Source organism: Ranitomeya imitator, chromosome 5, assembly GCF_032444005.1.
Source record: "Ranitomeya imitator isolate aRanImi1 chromosome 5, aRanImi1.pri, whole genome shotgun sequence".
NCBI classification, from domain to species: Eukaryota; Metazoa; Chordata; class Amphibia; order Anura; family Dendrobatidae; genus Ranitomeya; species Ranitomeya imitator.
In genome coordinates this window covers 705,105,278-705,124,782 of record NC_091286.1, presented here as the reverse complement: position 1 = coordinate 705,124,782, position 19,505 = coordinate 705,105,278, and the positions used below count along the sequence as shown (strand labels likewise).

Here is a 19,505-nt window from a genome sequence, read left to right as displayed (position 1 = left end):
AAAAAAAAAAAGCTTGCAATGGCAAGTGTGCTTGTATATGAAAATTGCGACCTGGTGTGATGTGAAACTGACGATATGTTTGCCAGGTTTGGGGGATTAGCTCAAGTGGTAGTGCGCTCGCTTAGCATGCGAGAGGTAGCGGGATCGATGCCTGCATTCTCCAATACTACCGCTGAATTCCTTTTTCGCTGGGTTGAATGAATCATTTTTACCACCTGCTCGTGGCACCCATGGCCAAACCTAGTGGGCTTTCAACAATCCTTCGATAGCTCAGCTGGTAGAGCGGAGGACTGTAGCTCTAAATTAGCAATCCTTAGGTCGCTGGTTCAATTCCGGCTCGAAGGAAGTTTTATTTATCCTATCTCATCCAGAAGGTTTTTCTCCAGTTTGTCTCGTGAATTCAAAACATCGTCAGCAAAATGGCTTTTACTTGAGGAAGATGCTCAGCACCAACGCAAAAACTTCTTCAACTGTAGCTTACTACTGAAGCAAAAGGCTGCAACGTCCCTGGGTGGACTCGAACCACCAACCTTTCGGTTAACAGCCGAACGCGCTAACCGATTGCACCACAGAGACATGATTTTCAACAAAAACAAACAAACATTTGCAAAGCACCAAGAATAATTTAGTTGCCAACAGATAAGAAATGGCTGATAAATTACATGACATAGACCAGAAGGCAGGCAGTAATTAGACTTCAACTCTGAGCATCCTCCACCACAAGCAGAGTGGCGCAGCGGAAGCGTGCTGGGCCCATAACCCAGAGGTCGATGGATCGAAACCATCCTCTGCTAAACGGTTGTGTTTTATACTCTTCATCATTACATTTCATCTAAATGCCCCTGTCTACAGCAAACCCTTTTGGCTCAAAAATACTGGTTAAAACCCTGAATCCCAGTTCAACTCGTGCTGCCAAAGGACCAGAAGGCCTTTACGACATCTCAGAATTTTCTATAAACAAAACATAAAAGGTCAATGGTTCTCCTTGGGATTGTGCTACATCACAACTTTTTTCACTCTCCCCAGTTTGATTCTCCATGTACTTAGAAAGGATTTGCTAGAACGTTTACTGTTATTGCAGAAAATGTAAAAAAAAAATGCACGCTTACGTAAGCGTTGGTGGTATAGTGGTGAGCATAGCTGCCTTCCAAGCAGTTGACCCGGGTTTGATTCCCGGCCAACGCATGGCTTTCTTTTTCACCATTGGTGTTGCGTTTATTCTCTTTTAATGTTTTGTGTTCAAGCTCATGCTCTACTCTCTTCTTACAGTTTAGCAACCACAAAAAGGAGAAAAAAACGAAGAGAAGCGTACTTAGCTTTTTCAACACTTCATCTAAACCATTTGCTGCTCATCAGTTATTGTTTGAAACTTAGTAGGGTTAGTCCGCAATACAAAAGCAATGCCAAGGTAAACATTGGTATTGTGCTGGTTAGTGTAGATTCTGTCAATAGCAAACGCGTTTTGGCTCTAAAATTTCTGGTCAAAACCCTGAATCCTGGATCAACTTGTGCCAAAGGACCAGAAGGCCTTCACGACCTCTCAGCATTTTCTATAAACAAACAAAGCCATAAAAGGTCAATGGTTCTCTTTTGGGATTGTGCTACATCACAACTTTTTTCTTCAAACTATGCAAGTTGTTTTCACTGTCCCCAATTTGATTCTCCATGTACATAGAAAGGGTTTGCTAGAAAGTTGCTCAACTGTATTTGTAGGGCACCAATCACGTTGTAGACTCCTTAACTGTTCTTCCAGTATGCAAAAATGGAATCCACACTTAGAAAAAAAAAAAAAAAAGCTTGCAATGGCAAGTGTGATTGTAGATGAAAATTGCGACCTGGTGTGACATGAAACTAACGACATGTTTGCCAGGTTTGGGGGATTAGATCAAGTGGTAGAGCGCTCGCTTAGCATGCAAGAGGTAGCGGGATCGATGCTCGCATTCTCCAATACTACCACTGAATTCCTTTTTCGCTGGGTTGAATGAATCATTTTAACCACCTGCTCGTGGCACCCATGGCCAAACCTAGTAGGCTTTCAACAGTGGCAGAAATAATCCTTCGATAGCTCAGCTGGTAGAGCGGAGGACTGTAGCTCTAAATTAGCTAATCCTTAGGTCGCTGGTTCAATTCCGGCTCGAAGGAAGTTTTGTTTATCCTATCTCATCCAGAAGGTTTTTCTCCAGTTTGTCTCGTGAATTCAAAACATCGTCAGCAAAATGGCTTTTGCTTGAGGGAGATGCTTAGCACAAATGCAAAAACTTCTTCAACTGAAGCAAAAGGGTGCAACGTCCCTGGGTGGACTCGAACCACCAACCTTTCGGTTAACAGCCGAACACGCTAACCGATTGCGCCACAGAGACATGATTTTCAACAGAAACAAACAAACATTTGCAAAGCACCAAGAATAATTTAGTTGCCAACAGATAAGAAATGGCTGATAAATTACATGACATAGACCAGAAGGCAGACAGTAATTAGACTTCAACTCTAAGCATCCTCCACCATAAGCAGAGTGGCGCAGCGGAAGCGTGCTGGGCCCATAACCCAGAGATCGATGGATCGAAAACATCCTCTGCTAAACGGTTGTGTTTTATACTCTTCATCATTACATTTCATCTAAATGCCCCTGTCTACAGCAAACCCTTTTGGCTCAAAAATACTGGTTAAAACCCTGAATCCCAGTTCAACTCGTGCCGCCAAAGGACCAGAAGGCCTTTACGACGTCTCAAAATTTTCTATAAACAAACCATAAAAGGTCAATGGTTCTCCTTGGGATTGTGCTACATCACAACTTTTTTCACTCTCCCCAGTTTGATTCTCCATGTACATAGAAAGGATTTGCTTGAACGTTTACTGTTATTGCAGAAAATGTAAAAAAAAATGCACGCTTATGTAAGCGTTGATGGTATAGTGGTGAGCATAGCTGCCTTCCAAGCAGTTGACCCGGGTTCAATTCCCGGCCAACGCATGGCTTGCTTTTTCACCATTGGTGTTGCATTTATTCTCTTTTAATGTTTTGTGTTCAAGCTCATGCTCTACTCTCTTCTTACAGTTTAGCAACCACAAAAAGGAGAAAAAAACGAAGAGAAGCGTTCTTAGCTTTTTCAACACTTTATCTAAACCATTTGCTGCTCATCAGTTATTGTTTGAAACTTAGTAGGGTTAATCCGCAATACAAAAGCAATGCCAAGGTAAACATTGGTATTGTGCTGGTTGGTGTAGCTTCTGTCAAAAGCAAACGCGTTTTGGCTCAAAAATTACTGGTCAAAACCCTGAATCCTGGATCAACTTGTGCCAATGGACCAGAAGGCCTTCACGACCTCTCAGCAGTTTCTATAAACAAACAAAGCCATAAAAGGTCAATGGTTCTCCTTGGGATTGTGCTACATCGCAAACTATGCAAGTTGTTTTCACTGTCCCCAATTTGATTCTCCATGTACATAGAAAGGGTTTGCTAGAAAGTTGCTCAACTGTATTTGTAGGGCACCAATCACGTTTTAGACTCCTTAACTGTTCTTCCAGTATGCAAAAATGGAATCCACGCTTAAAAAAAAAAAAAAAAAAAGCTTGCAGTGGCAAGTGTGATTGTAGATGAAAATTGCGACCTGGTGTGACGTGAAACTGACGATATGTTTGCCAGGTTTGGGGGATTAGCTCAAGTTAGGGTTGAGCGACCTTGACCTTTTTAGAGTCGAGCCGTGTTTCGCGAAACCCGACTATCTTAGAAGTCGAGTTGAGTGGAATCGGCCGATTATCGCGAAAAGTCGGGTATCGCCCGAAACACGAAACCCAATGCAAGTCAATGGGGGAGCATAGTCGGCAGTGAGTGGAGGCCAGGAAAACACCTACACTGCCCATTTTAATGGCAAAACTGTTATGGCTGGCAATCAGGCAACACAGCGTGCAGTAATCAGCGCACATACAGAGATCTGGCAATAACCAAAAACAATAGGACGAGCTCTGAGACGTGGAATCTCTGTAGACTGCAGTACCTGATCTATCCTCACACAACTATAAGCAGCAGTGGATTGCGCCTAACAACTACCTATGCAACTCGGCACTGCCTGAGGAGCTGACTAGCCTGAAGATAGAAATACAAGCCTGACTTACCTCAGAGAAATACCCCAAAGGAATAGGCAGCCCCCCACATATAATGACTGTTAGCAAGATGAAAAGACAAACGTAGGAATGAAATAGATTCAGCAAAGTGAGGCCCGATATTCTAGACAGAGCGAGGATAGCAAAGAGAACTATGCAGTCTACAAAAAACCCTAAAACGAAAACCACGCAAAGGGGCAAAAAGACCCACCGTGCCGAACTAACAGCACGGCGGTGCACCCCTCTGCTTCTCAGAGCTTCCAGCAAAAGACAATAGCAAGCTGGACAGAAAAAAAAACAGAAAACAAACTAGAAGCACTTATCTAGCAGAGCAGCAGGCCCAAAGAAAGATGCAGTAGCTCAGATCCAACACTGGAACATTGACAAGGAGCAAGGAAGACAGACTCAGGTGGAGCTAAATAGCAAGGCAGCCAACGAGCTCACCAAAACACCTGAGGGAGGAAGCCCAGAGACTGCAATACCACTTGTGACCACAGAAGTGAACTCAGCCACAGAATTCACAACAGTACCCCCCCCTTGAGGAGGGGTCACCGAACCCTCACCAGAACCCCCAGGCCGACCAGGATGAGCCACATGAAAGGCACGAACAAGATCTGGGGCATGGACATCAGAGGCAAAAACCCAGGAATTATCTTCCTGAGCATAACCCTTCCATTTGACCAGATACTGGAGTTTCCGTCTAGAGACACGAGAATCCAAAATCTTCTCCACAATATACTCCAATTCCCCCTCCACCAAAACAGGGGCAGGAGGCTCCACAGATGGAACCATAGGTGCCACGTATCTCCTCAACAACGACCTATGGAATACATTATGTATGGAAAAGGAGTCTGGGAGGGTCAGACGAAAAGACACCGGATTGAGAATCTCAGAAATCCTATACGGACCAATAAAACGAGGTTTAAATTTAGGAGAGGAAACCTTCATAGGAATATGACGAGAAGATAACCAAACCAAATCCCCAACACGAAGTCGGGGTCCCACACGGCGTCTGCGATTAGCGAAAAGCTGAGCCTTCTCCTGGGACAAGGTCAAATTGTCCACTACCTGAGTCCAGATCTGCTGCAACCTGTCCACCACAGAATCCACACCAGGACAGTCCGAAGACTCAACCTGTCCTGAAGAGAAACGAGGATGGAACCCAGAATTGCAGAAAAATGGAGAGACCAAGGTAGCCGAGCTGGCCCGATTATTAAGGGCGAACTCAGCCAACGGCAAAAATGACACCCAATCATCCTGGTCAGCGGAAACAAAACATCTCAGATATGTTTCCAAGGTCTGATTGGTTCGTTCGGTCTGGCCATTAGTCTGAGGATGAAAGGCCGAGGAGAAAGATAGGTCAATGCCCATCCTACCACAAAAGGCTCGCCAGAACCTCGAGACAAACTGGGAACCTCTGTCAGAAACAATATTCTCAGGAATGCCATGTAAACGAACCACATGCTGGAAGAACAAAGGCACCAAATTAGAGGAGGAAGGCAATTTAACCAAGGGCACCAGATGGACCATTTTAGAAAAGCGATCACAGACCACCCAAATGACCGACATTTTTTGAGAAACGGGAAGGTCAGAAATGAAATCCATCGAAATATGTGTCCAAGGCCTCTTCGGGACCGGCAAGGGCAAAAGCAACCCACTGGCACGTGAACAGCAGGGCTTAGCCCTAGCACAAATTCCACAGGACTGCACAAAAGCACGCACATCCCGTGACAGAGATGGCCACCAGAAGGATCTAGCAACCAACTCCCTGGTACCAAAGATTCCTGGATGACCGGCCAGCACCGAACAATGAAGTTCAGAGATAACTTTACTAGTCCACCTATCAGGGACGAACAGTTTCTCGGCCGGACAACGATCAGGTTTATTAGCCTGAAATTTCTGCAACACTCTCCGCAAATCAGGGGAGATGGCAGACACAATGACTCCTTCCTTGAGGATACTCGCCGGCTCAGATAACCCCGGAGAGTCGGGCACAAAACTCCTAGACAGAGCATCCGCCTTCACATTTTTAGAGCCCGGAAGGTATGAAATCACAAAATCAAAACAAGCAAAAAATAACGACCAACGGGCCTGTCTAGGATTCAAGCGCTTGGCAGACTCGAGATAAGTCAAGTTCTTATGATCAGTCAATACCACCACGCGATGCTTAGCACCCTCAAGCCAATGACGCCACTCCTCGAATGCCCACTTCATGGCCAGCAACTCTCGGTTGCCCACATCATAATTACGCTCAGCAGCAGAAAATTTCCTGGAAAAGAAAGCACATGGTTTGAACACTGAGCAACCAGAACCTCTCTGTGACAAAACCGCCCCTGCACCAATCTCAGAAGCATCAACCTCGACCTGGAACGGAAGAGAAACATCAGGTTGACACAACACAGGGGCACAGCAAAAACGACGCTTCAACTCCTGAAAAGCTTCCACGGCAGCAGAAGACCAATTAACCAAATCAGCACCCTTCTTGGTCAAATCGGTCAATGGTCTGGCAATGCTAGAAAAATTACAGATGAAGCGACGATAAAAATTAGCAAAGCCCAGGAATTTCTGCAGACTTTTTAGAGATGTCGGCTGAGTCCAATCCTGGATGGCCTGAACCTTAACCGGATCCATCTCGATAGTAGAAGGGGAAAAGATGAACCCCAAAAATGAAACTTTCTGCACACCGAAGAGACACTTTGATCCCTTCACGAACAAGGAATTAGCACGCAGTACCTGGAAAACCATTCTGACTTGCTTCACATGAGACTCCCAATCATCTGAGAAGATCAAAATGTCATCCAAGTAAACAATCAAGAATTTATCCAGATACTCACGGAAAATGTCATGCATAAAAGACTGAAAAACAGATGGAGCATTGGCAAGTCCGAACGGCATCACCAGATACTCAAAATGACCCTCGGGCGTATTAAATGCCGTTTTCCATTCATCTCCCTGCCTGATTCTCACCAGATTATACGCACCACGAAGATCAATCTTAGTAAACCAACTAGCCCCCTTAATCCGAGCAAACAAGTCAGAAATCAATGGCAAGGGGTACTGAAACTTAACAGTGATCTTATTAAGAAGGCGGTAATCAATACACGGTCTTAGCGAACCATCCTTCTTGGCTACAAAAAAGAACCCTGCTCCCAATGGTGACGACGATGGGCGAATATGTCCCTTCTCCAGGGACTCCTTCACATAACTGCGCATAGCGGTGTGTTCAGGTACGGACAAATTAAATAAACGACCCTTAGGGAATTTACTACCAGGAATCAAATCGATAGCGCAATCACAATTCCTATGCGGATGTAGGGCATCAGACTTGGACTCTTCAAATACATCCTGAAAGTCCGACAAGAACTCTGGGATGTCAGAAGGAATGGATGACGAAATAGACAAAAATGGAACATCACCATGTACTCCCTGACAACCCCAGCTGGTTACCGACATAGAGTTCCAATCCAATACTGGATTATGGGTTTGTAGCCATGGCAACCCCAACACGACCACATCATGCAAATTATGCAGTACCAGAAAGCGAATAACTTCCTGATGTGCAGGAGCCATGCACATGGTCAGCTGGGCCCAGTACTGAGGCTTATTCTTGGCCAAAGGTGTAGCATCAATTCCTCTCAACGGAATAGGACACCGCAAAGGCTCCAAGAAAAATCCACAACGTTTAGCATAATCCAAATCCATCAGATTCAGGGCAGCGCCTGAATCCACAAACGCCATGACAGAATACGATGACAAAGAGCACATTAAGGTAATGGACAAAAGGAATTTGGACTGTACAGTACCAATAACGGCAGAGCTATCGAACCGCCTAGTGCGTTTAGGACAATTAGAAATAGCATGAGTAGAATCACCACAATAGAAACACAGTCTGTTCAGACGTCTGTGTTCTTGCCGTTCTACTTTAGTCATAGTCCTGTCGCACTGCATAGGCTCAGGTTTACTCTCAGGCAGTACCGCCAGATGGTGCACAGATTTACGCTCGCGCAAGCGACGACCGATCTGAATGGCCAAGGACATAGACTCATTCAAACCAGCAGGCATAGGAAATCCCACCATTACATCCTTAAGAGCTTCAGAGAGACCCTTTCTGAACAAAGCCGCTAGTGCAGTTTCACTGTTGTGAATTCTGTGGCTGAGTTCACTTCTGTGGTCACAAGTGGTATTGCAGTCTCTGGGCTTCCTCCCTCAGGTGTTTTGGTGAGCTCGTTGGCTGCCTTGCTATTTAGCTCCACCTGAGTCTGTCTTCCTGGCTCCTTGTACTGTTATGGCTGGCAATCAGGCAACACAGCGTGCAGTAATCAGCGCACATACAGAGATCTGGCAATAACCAAAAACAATAGGACGAGCTCTGAGACGTGGAATCTCTGTAGACTGCAGTACCTGATCTATCCTCACACAACTATAAGCAGCAGTGGATTGCGCCTAACAACTACCTATGCAACTCGGCACTGCCTGAGGAGCTGACTAGCCTGAAGATAGAAATACAAGCCTGACTTACCTCAGAGAAATACCCCAAAGGAATAGGCAGCCCCCCACATATAATGACTGTTAGCAAGATGAAAAGACAAACGTAGGAATGAAATAGATTCAGCAAAGTGAGGCCCGATATTCTAGACAGAGCGAGGATAGCAAAGAGAACTATGCAGTCTACAAAAAACCCTAAAACGAAAACCACGCAAAGGGGCAAAAAGACCCACCGTGCCGAACTAACAGCACGGCGGTGCACCCCTCTGCTTCTCAGAGCTTCCAGCAAAAGACAATAGCAAGCTGGACAGAAAAAAAAACAGAAAACAAACTAGAAGCACTTATCTAGCAGAGCAGCAGGCCCAAAGAAAGATGCAGTAGCTCAGATCCAACACTGGAACATTGACAAGGAGCAAGGAAGACAGACTCAGGTGGAGCTAAATAGCAAGGCAGCCAACGAGCTCACCAAAACACCTGAGGGAGGAAGCCCAGAGACTGCAATACCACTTGTGACCACAGAAGTGAACTCAGCCACAGAATTCACAACACAAAACCATCCATTCTTCTTAATGAAGCTTGTCAATCGTAATTTACCTTATAATAATTGGAAGGCATTTGAAATTGGGGGTCATTTGGCTAAAGTTGTGGGGGGTAGGGCTGGTTCAAGTAATTAGTGGGCCCAGGAAATCTGGAACACGTCACGGCAGTGGAGCAGGGAGAGGTAAGTATTTCAACTTTGCAAGTGCTGTGATCCTGAGCAAGCAGGGGGGGCCCACTCGTTGGCATTGGCACTGGCACAGGGCCCCTCAAAGTACAGCGGTGTGTTTGCACGGCGGGGGCGCCTCCCACCGGCAGCAACACTTTTGCGTACTATGAGAGGCCCTGTGCCAGTGACGTCGCCAACTAGTATTCCTCCCCTCACCTGATGAAGGAACCTGCACTTTCATCTGCACCTTCCTCTTTGTCCCCGTGTAAGGTGGTATGGTATGCGGGAAGAGGAACCTGACTTTCAGCAGGGTCACAATCTTGCTGTGTAGCGTGCACGGGGAATTTTGCGTTATGGGTCAATGTACCAGCAGACTCATCTATCACTGGCTGGGCAATGGGCAGGATGAGGAGGAAACACAGATATAGGCCCAAAGAATAAAGTGGGCTAAATGCAGTTCAAAATTGGTAACACAGGACTAACCAGGGGGCATTGCAGTGGAGGACAACTGGAATGAGAGGCTGACACAGAGAGTAGGCCCAAATCAGTAAGTAGTCGAAATGCAGTTCAAAATTGGCAACCGTAGTAAACAGGCGGCACAGCTTTGTTCAGTGGAGGAGAACAGCAAGGAGTGGCAGACACCGATAGTAGGCCCCAACCCAACTAGTAGGCCAAATGCAGTCTAACATTAACAACTACTTAACGAGAGCCTGAAAATGGAATTTCAGGACAGGAAACCAGGAGAACAGCAAGGAGCGGCAGACACTGTTAGTAGGCCCCAAACCAACTAGTACGCCAAATGCAGTTGTTCCATTTAACCACTATTTAACAAGAGCCTGAAGATAGAAGCTCAGGAAAGGCAACCTGGAGAACACCTTGGAGTGGAACACACCGTCTCTACACCCCATACCCAATTTGTAGGCCTAATGCAGTGTAGTTTCCAACAACTACTAAACGAGAGCCTGAAGATCGAAGCAATGGCGAGGAAACCTGGGGAACACCTTGGAGTGGAACACACCATCTCTCTACAGTGGAACACACCATCTCTCTACACCCCATACCCAATTTGTAGGCCTAATGCAGTATAGTTTCCAACAACTACTAAACGAGAGCCTGAAGATAGAAGCTCAGGAAAGGCAACCTGGAGAACACCTTGGAGAGGAACACACCATCTCTCTACACCCCTGTTGTGAATTCTGTGGCAGAGTTCACTCCTGTGGTCACAAGTGGTACTTCGGCTGATTCTCTCTGGGATCTTCCGTTTGTGGAGGAAAGTGGTACTGCAGCTTCTGAGTTTCCTCCCTCAGGTGATCTGGTGAGCTCGTTAGCTTCTTCTCTACTTAACTCCACCTGATGCTTTGATCCATGCCTCCTGTCAATGTTCCAGTGTAGGACTTGTTTTTTCCCTGGATCGTTCCTGTGGCCTGCTGCTCTGCAAAGCTAAGTTTTGCTAATGTTATTTTGTTGCTATTTTTCAGTCCAGCTTGCTTTATTGGTTTTTCTTGCCTGCTGGAAGCTCTGAGACGCAGAGGGACCACCTCCGTACCGTTAGTCGGTGCGGAGGGTCTTTTTGTCCCCTCTGCGTGGTTATTTATAGGTTTTTGTGCTGACCGCAAAGTTATCTTCCCTATCCTCGTTCTGTTCAGCTAGTCGGGCCTCACTTTGCTAAATCTGTTTCATCTCTGTTTGTGTTTTCATCTTACTCACAGTCATTATATGTGGGGGGCTGCCTTTTCCTTTGGGGAATTTCTCTGAGGCAAGGTAGGCTTATTTTTCTATCTTTAGGACTAGCTAGTTTCTCAGGCTGTGACGAGGCGCCTAGGTTCTGGTCAGGAGCGCTCCACGGCTACCTTTAGTGTGGTTTGATAGGCTTAGGGATTGCGGTCTGCAGAGTTCCCACGTCTCAGAGCTCGTTCTATTATTTTGGGTTATTGTCAGGTCACTGTATGTGCTCTGACCTCCATGTCCATTGTGATTCTGAATTGCCTTTCATAACAGTACAGGAAGCCAAAAGTGCTAATGATTCTCAATAGAGGGAAAAAAGAAGTTCTGAGACCATTTTTTTTTCTTTGCACTGTGTTTTGTCTTTTTTTTCCCCTAGACATTTGGGTGGTTCAGGACACAGGTGTAGCAATGGACATTAAAGGTCTGTCTTCATGTGTGGATCAGCTCACGGCAAGAGTTCAAAATATTCAAGATTTTGTGGTTCAGAATTCTTTGCTAGAACCGAGAATTCCTATTCCAGATTTGTTTTTTGGAGATAGAACTAAATTTCTGAGTTTCAAAAATAATTGTAAACTATTTCTGGCTTTGAAACGTCGCTCTTCTGGTGACCCAATTCAACAGGTTAGGATCGTCATTTCTTTTTTGCGCGGCGACCCTCAGGACTGGGCGTTTTCTCTTGCGTCAGGAGATCCTGCATTGAGTGATATCGATGCGTTTTTCCTGGCGTTTGGGTTGCTGTACGATGAGCCTAATTCAGTGGATCAGGCAGAAAAAAATTTGCTGGCTCTTTGTCAGGCTCAGGATGAGATAGAGGTATATTGCCAGATATTTAGAAAGTGGTCAGTGCTCACTCAATGGAATGAATCTGCGCTGGCAGCAATATTCAGAAAGGGTCTCTCTGAAGCCCTTAAGGATGTCATGGTGGGATTTCCTATGCCTGCTGGTTTGAATGAGTCTATGTCTTTGGCCATTCAGATCGGTCGACGCTTGCGTGAGCGTAAATCTGTGCACCATTTGGCGGTATTACCTGAGGTTAAACCTGAGCCTATGCAGTGTGATAGGACTTTGACCAGAGTTGAACGGCAAGAACATAGACGTCTGAATGGTCTGTGTTTCTACTGTGGTGATTCCACTCATGCTATCTCTGATTGTCCTAAGCGCACTAAGCGGTTCGCTAGGTCTGCCACCATTGGTACTGTACAGTCAAAATTTCTTCTGTCCGTTACCTTGATCTGCTCTTTGTCATCGTATTGTGTCATGGCATTTGTGGATTCAGGCGCTGCCCTGAATTTGATGGACTTGGAATATGCTAAGCGTTGTGGGTTTTTCTTGGAGCCCTTGCAGTGTCCTATTCCATTGAGAGGAATTGATGCTACGCCTTTGGCCAAGAATAAGCCTCAATATTGGACCCAGCTGACCATGTGCATGGCTCCTGCACATCAGGAGGTTATTCGCTTTCTGGTGTTGCATAATCTGCATGATGTGGTCGTGTTGGGGTTGCCATGGCTACAAGCCCATAATCCAGTATTAGATTGGAAATCCATGTCGGTGTCCAGCTGGGGTTGTCAGGGGGTACATGGTGATGTTCCATTTCTGTCAATTTCGTCATCCACCCCTTCTGAGGTCCCTGAGTTCTTGTCTGATTACCGGGATGTATTTGATGAGCCCAAGTCCAATACCCTACCTCCGCATAGGGATTGTGATTGTGCTATCAATTTAATTCCTGGTAGTAAATTCCCAAAAGGTCGATTGTTTAATTTGTCCGTGCCTGAACACACCGCTATGCGCAGTTATGTGAAGGAATCCCTGGAGAAGGGGCATATTCGCCCGTCATCGTCACCATTAGGAGCAGGATTCTTTTTTGTAGCCAAGAAGGATGGTTCGCTGAGACCTTGTATTGATTACCGCCTTCTTAATAAGATCACGGTTAAATTTCAGTACCCCTTGCCATTGTTGTCTGATCTGTTTGCTCGGATTAAGGGGGCTAGTTGGTTCACCAAGATAGATCTTCGTGGTGCGTATAATCTGGTGCGAATCAGGCGAGGAGATGAATGGAAAACTGCATTTAATACGCCCGAGGGTCATTTTGAGTATCTAGTGATGCCATTCGGACTTGCCAATGCTACATCAGTGTTTCAGTCCTTTATGCATGACATCTTCCGAGAGTACCTGGATAAATTCCTAATTGTGTACTTGGATGACATTTTGATCTTCTCGGATGATTGGGAGTCTCATGTGAAGCAGGTCAGAACGGTTTTTCAGGTCCTGCGTGCTAATTCTTTGTTTGTGAAGGGATCAAAGTGTCTCTTTGGTGTGCAGAAGGTTTCATTTTTGGGGTTCATCATTTCCCCTTCTACTATCGAGATGGATCCTGTTAAGGTCCAAGCCATCCATGATTGGACTCAGCCGACATCTCTGAAAAGTCAGCAAAAGTTCCTGGGCTTTGCTAATTTTTATCGTCGCTTCATCTGCAATTTTTCTAGTATTGCTAAACCATTGACCGATTTGACCAAGAAGGGTGCTGATGTGGTCAATTGGTCTTCTGCTGCTGTGGAAGCTTTTCAAGAGTTGAAGCGTCGTTTTTCTTCTGCCCCTGTGTTGTGTCAACCAGATGTTTCGCTTCCGTTCCAGTTCGAGGTTGATGCTTCTGAGATTGGAGCAGGGGCTGTTTTGTCACAGAGAGGTTCTGGTTGCTCAGTGATGAAACCATGCGCTTTCTTTTCCAGGAAGTTTTCGCCTGCTGAGCGAAATTATGATGTGGGCAACCGAGAGTTGCTGGCCATGAAGTGGGCATTCGAGGAGTGGCGTCATTGGCTTGAAGGAGCTAAGCATCGCGTGGTGGTATTGACTGATCATAAGAACTTGACTTATCTCGAGTCTGCCAAGCGCTTGAATCCTAGACAAGCTCGTTGGTCGCTGTTTTTTGCCCGTTTTGACTTTGTGATTTCGTACCTTCCGGGCTCTAAAAATGTGAAGGCGGATGCTCTGTCTAGGAGTTTTGTGCCCGACTCTCCGGGGTTATCTGAGCCGGCGAGTATCCTCAAGGAAGGAGTAATTGTGTCTGCCATCTCCCCTGATTTGCGGCGGGTGCTGCAAAAATTTCAGGCTAATAAACCTGATCGTTGCCCAGCGGAGAAACTGTTTGTCCCTGATAGGTGGACGAATAGAGTTATCTCTGAACTTCATTGTTCGGTGTTGGCTGGTCATCCTGGAATCTTTGGTACCAGAGAGTTAGTGGCTAGATCCTTCTGGTGGCCATCTCTGTCGCGGGATGTGCGTGCTTTTGTGCAGTCCTGTGGGATTTGTGCTCGGGCTAAGCCCTGCTGTTCTCGTGCCAGTGGGTTGCTTTTGCCCTTGCCGGTCCCGAAGAGGCCTTGGACACATATCTCTATGGATTTTATTTCTTACCTTCCCGTTTCTCAAAAGATGTCGGTCATTTGGGTGGTCTGTGATCGCTTTTCTAAGATGGTCCATCTGGTACCCTTGTCTAAATTGCCTTCCTCCTCTGATTTGGTGCCTTTGTTCTTCCAGCATGTGGTTCGTTTGCATGGCATTCCAGAGAATATTGTTTCGGACAGAGGTTCCCAGTTTGTTTCGAGGTTTTGGCGAGCCTTTTGTGGTAGGATGGGCATTGACTTGTCTTTTTCCTCGGCTTTCCATCCTCAGACTAATGACCAGACCGAGCGAACCAATCAGACCTTGGAAACATATCTGAGGTGCTTTGTTTCTGCTGATCAGGATGACTGGGTGTCCTTTTTGCCTTTGGCTGAGTTCGCCCTTAATAATCGGGCCAGCTCGGCTACCTTGGTTTCACCGTTTTTCTGCAATTCTGGGTTCCATCCTCGTTTCTCTTCTGGACAGGTTGAGTCTTCGGACTGTCCTGGTGTGGATACTGTGGTGGACAGGTTGCAGCAGATTTGGACTCATGTGGTGGACAATTTGACCTTGTCCCAGGAGAAGGCTCAACTTTTCGCTAATCGCAGACGCCGTGTGGGTCCCCGACTTCGTGTTGGGGATCTGGTTTGGTTATCTTCTCGTCATATTCCTATGAAGGTTTCCTCTCCTAAGTTTAAACCTCGTTTTATTGGTCCGTATAGGATTTCTGAGGTTCTTAATCCTGTGTCTTTTCGTCTGACCCTTCCAGATTCTTTTTCCATACATAACGTATTCCATAGGTCATTGTTGCGGAGATACGTGGCACCTATGGTTCCATCTGTTGAGCCTCCTGCCCCGGTTTTGGTGGAGGGGGAATTGGAGTATATTGTGGAGAAGATTTTGGATTCTCGTGTTTCAAGACGGAAACTCCAGTATCTGGTTAAATGGAAGGGTTATGCTCAGGAAGATAATTCCTGGGTTTTTGCCTCTGATGTCCATGCTCCCGATCTTGTTCGTGCCTTTCATGTGGCTCATCCTGGTCGGCCTGGGGGCTCTGGTGAGGGTTCGGTGACCCCTCCTCAAGGGGGGGGTACTGTTGTGAATTCTGTGGCAGAGTTCACTCCTGTGGTCACAAGTGGTACTTCGGCTGATTCTCTCTGGGATCTTCCGTTTGTGGAGGAAAGTGGTACTGCAGCTTCTGAGTTTCCTCCCTCAGGTGATCTGGTGAGCTCGTTAGCTTCTTCTCTACTTAACTCCACCTGATGCTTTGATCCATGCTTCCTGTCAATGTTCCAGTGTAGGACTTGTTTTTTCCCTGGATCGTTCCTGTGGCCTGCTGCTCTGCAAAGCTAAGTTTTGCTAATGTTATTTTGTTGCTATTTTTCAGTCCAGCTTGCTTTATTGGTTTTTCTTGCCTGCTGGAAGCTCTGAGACGCAGAGGGACCACCTCCGTACCGTTAGTCGGTGCGGAGGGTCTTTTTGTCCCCTCTGCGTGGTTATTTATAGGTTTTTGTGCTGACCGCAAAGTTATCTTCCCTATCCTCGGTCTGTTCAGCTAGTCGGGCCTCACGTTGCTAAATCTGTTTCATCTCTATGTTTGTGTTTTCATCTTACTCACAGTCATTATATGTGGGGGGCTGCCTTTTCCTTTGGGGAATTTCTCTGAGGCAAGGTAGGCTTATTTTTCTATCTTTAGGACCAGCTAGTTTCTCAGGCTGTGACGAGGCGCCTAGGTTCTGGTCAGGAGCGCTCCACGGCTACCTTTAGTGTGGTTTGATAGGCTTAGGGATTGCGGTCTGCAGAGTTCCCACGTCTCAGAGCTCGTTCTATTATTTTGGGTTATTGTCAGATCACTGTATGTGCTCTGACCTCCATGTCCATTGTGATTCTGAATTGCCTTTCATAACACACCCCATACCCAATTTGTAGGCCTAATGCAGTGTACTTTCCAACAACTACTAAACGAGAGCATTAACATTGAAGCAATGGCGAGGAAACCTGGGGAACACCTTGGAGTGGAACACACCATCTCTCTACACCCCATACCCAATTTGTAGGCCTAATGCAGTGTAGTTTTCTACAACTACTAAACGAGAGTCGGAAGACCGAAGCAATGTGGACGAAGCCTGGGGAACACCTTGGAGTGGAACACACCACCTCTCTACACCCCATACCCAATTTGTAGGCCTAATGCAGTGTAGTTTCCAACAACTACTAAACGAGAGCATTAAGATCGAAGCAATGGCGAGGAAACCTGGGGAACACCTTGGAGTGGAACACACCATCTCTCTACACCCCATACCCAATTTGTAGGCCTAATGCAGTGTAGTTTCCAACAACTACTAAACGAGAGCCTGAAGATAGAAGCTCAGGAAAGGCAACCAGGAGAACACCTTGGAGTGGAACACACCGTCTCTCTACACCCCATACCCAATTTGTAGGCCTAATGCAGTGTAGTTTTCACCAACTACTAAACGAGAGTAGGAAGATCGAAGCAATGGCGAGCAAACCTGGGGACACACCTTGTGGCGGCAGACACCGTTAGTAGGCCCTACCAAAGTTGTAGCCCCAATGCAGTTTTAAAATTCCTAGAGGCTGAAAACAAGACTATTGACGCTCAGCTTTTTTCAAAGGAACACAGCTGAATTGAGTGGCGCAGACAGACACAGGTAGTAGGCCTTAAACCAAAAATGTGGCTCACTGCAGCTTAAAAAAGGTTACAGGGGTACACAGGCAGCATTGCTCTGGGCAGTGGAGGACAATTTCAATAGTGGACCGCAGACAGACTTTGTACGCCTACTATTAAAAAAAGGATGCTCTATGCAATAAAAAATAGGTTCCAGGGGTACACGGGCAGCAGTAGACAGGTCAGTGGAGGCCTAGTGGAAGGAGGGACCGCAGACAGGCTTCGAAGGCCTAACATAATAAAATTGGGCTGGCTGTAGGCAATTTAAAATTGGTTCCAGGGGTACACGGGCAGCAGTAGACAGGTCAGTGGAGGCCTAGTGGAAGGAGGGACCGCAGACAGGCTTCGAAGGCCTAACATAATAAAATTGGGCTGGCTGTAGGCAATTTAAAATTGGTTCCAGGGGTACACGGGCAGCAGTAGACAGTGTTATGATAACTGTTATGAAAGGCAATTTAGTATCACAATGGACATAGCGGTCAGAACACATACAGTGATCTGACAAACACCCAAAATAATAGAACGAGCTCTGAGACGTGGGAACTCTGCAGACCGCAATCCCTAATCCTATCAAACCACACTAAAGGTAGCCGTGGAGCGCTCCTGACCAGAACCTAGGCGCCTCGTCACAGCCTGAGAAACTAGCTAGCCCTGAAGATAGAAAAATAAGCCTACCTTGCCTCAGAGAAATTCCCCAAAGGAAAAGGCAGCCCCCCACATATAATGACTGTGAGTAAGATGAAAACACAAACATAGAGATGAAACAGATTTAGCAAAGTGAGGCCCGACTTGCTGAATAGAACGAGGATAGGGAAGATAACTTTGCGGTCAGCACAAAAACCTATAAATAACCACGCAGAGGGGACAAAAAGACCCTCCGCACCGACTAACGGTACGGAGGTGGTCCCTCTGCGTCTCAGAGCTTCCAGCAGGCGAGAAAAAACAATAAAGCAAGCTGGACTGAAATATAGCAACAAAATAACATTAGCAAAACTTAGCTATGCAGCGCAGCAGGCCACAGGAATGATCCAGGGAAAAACAAGTCCAACACTGGAACATTGACAGGAAGCCAGGATCAAAGCATTAGGTGGAGTTAAGTAGAGAAGCACCTAACGAGCTCACCAGATCACCTGAGGGAGGAAACTCAGAAGCTGCAGTACCACTTTCCTCCACAAACGGAAGCTCCCAGAGAGAATCAGCCGAAGTACCACCTGTGACCACAGGAAGGAGCTCTGCCACAGAATTCACAACAGTATCCCCCCCTTGAGGAGGGGTCACCGAACCCTCACCAGAGCCCCCAGGCCGACCAGGATGAGCCACATGAAAGGCACGAACAAGATCGGGAGCATGGACATCAGAGGCAAAAACCCAGGAATTATCTTCCTGAGCATAACCCTTCCATTTAACCAGATACTGGAGTTTCCGTCTTGAAACACGAGAATCCAAAATCTTCTCCACAATATACTCCAACTCCCCCTCCACCAAAACCGGGGCAAGAGGGTCAACAGATGGAACCATAGGTGCCACGTATCTCCGCAACAATGACCTATGGAATACGTTATGTATGGAAAAAGAATCTGGAAGGGTCAGACGAAAAGACACAGGATTAAGAACCTCAGAAATCCTATACGGACCAATGAAACGAGGTTTAAACTTAGGAGAGGAAACCTTCATAGGAATATGACAAGAAGATAACCAAACCAGATCCCCAACACGAAGTCGGGGACCCGCACAGCGTCTGCGATTAGCAAAACGTTGAGCCCTCTCCTGGGACAAGGTCAAATTGTCCACTACATGAGTCCAAATCTGCTGCAACCTGTCCACCACAGTATCCACACCAGGACAGTCAAAAGACTCAACCTGTCCTGAAGAGAAACGAGGATGGAACCCAGAGTTGCAGAAAAATGGCAAAATCAAGGTAGCCGAGCTGGCCCGGTTATTAAGGGCGAACTCAGCCAAAGGCAAAAATTCATCCACCCAGTCATCCTGATCGGCAGAAACAAAGCATCTCAGATATGTTTCCAAGGTCTGATTGGTTCGTTCGGTCTGGCCATTAGTCTGAGGATGGAAAGCCGAGGAAAAAGACAAGTCAATGCCCATCCTACCACAAAAGGCTCGCCAAAACCTCGAAACAAACTGGGAACCTCTGTCAGAAACGATATGCTCCGGAATGCCATGTAAACGAACCAAATGCTGGAAGAACAATGGCACCAAATCAGAGGAGGAAGGCAATTTAGACAAGGGTACCAGATGGACCATCTTAGAAAAGCGATCACAGACCACCCAAATGACTGACATCTTTTGAGAAACGGGAAGATCTGAAATAAAATCCATAGAGATATGTGTCCAAGGCCTCTTCGGGACCGGCAAGGGCAAAAGCAACCCACTGGCACGAGAACAGCAGGGCTTAGCCCGAGCACAAATCCCATA

At 46.4% G+C, this 19,505-nt stretch overlaps 1 non-coding gene across 1 annotated transcript; it reads left to right on the top strand.

Annotated features, from left to right (window-relative positions):
* Positions 1-259: 259 nt before the first annotated feature.
* Positions 260-345, top strand: TRNAY-GUA (transfer RNA tyrosine (anticodon GUA)). The gene is given in 2 exon segments: positions 260-296; positions 310-345. It is a non-coding gene; the product is annotated as a tRNA-Tyr (tRNA).
* The last annotated feature ends 19,160 nt before the right edge of the window (positions 346-19,505 follow it).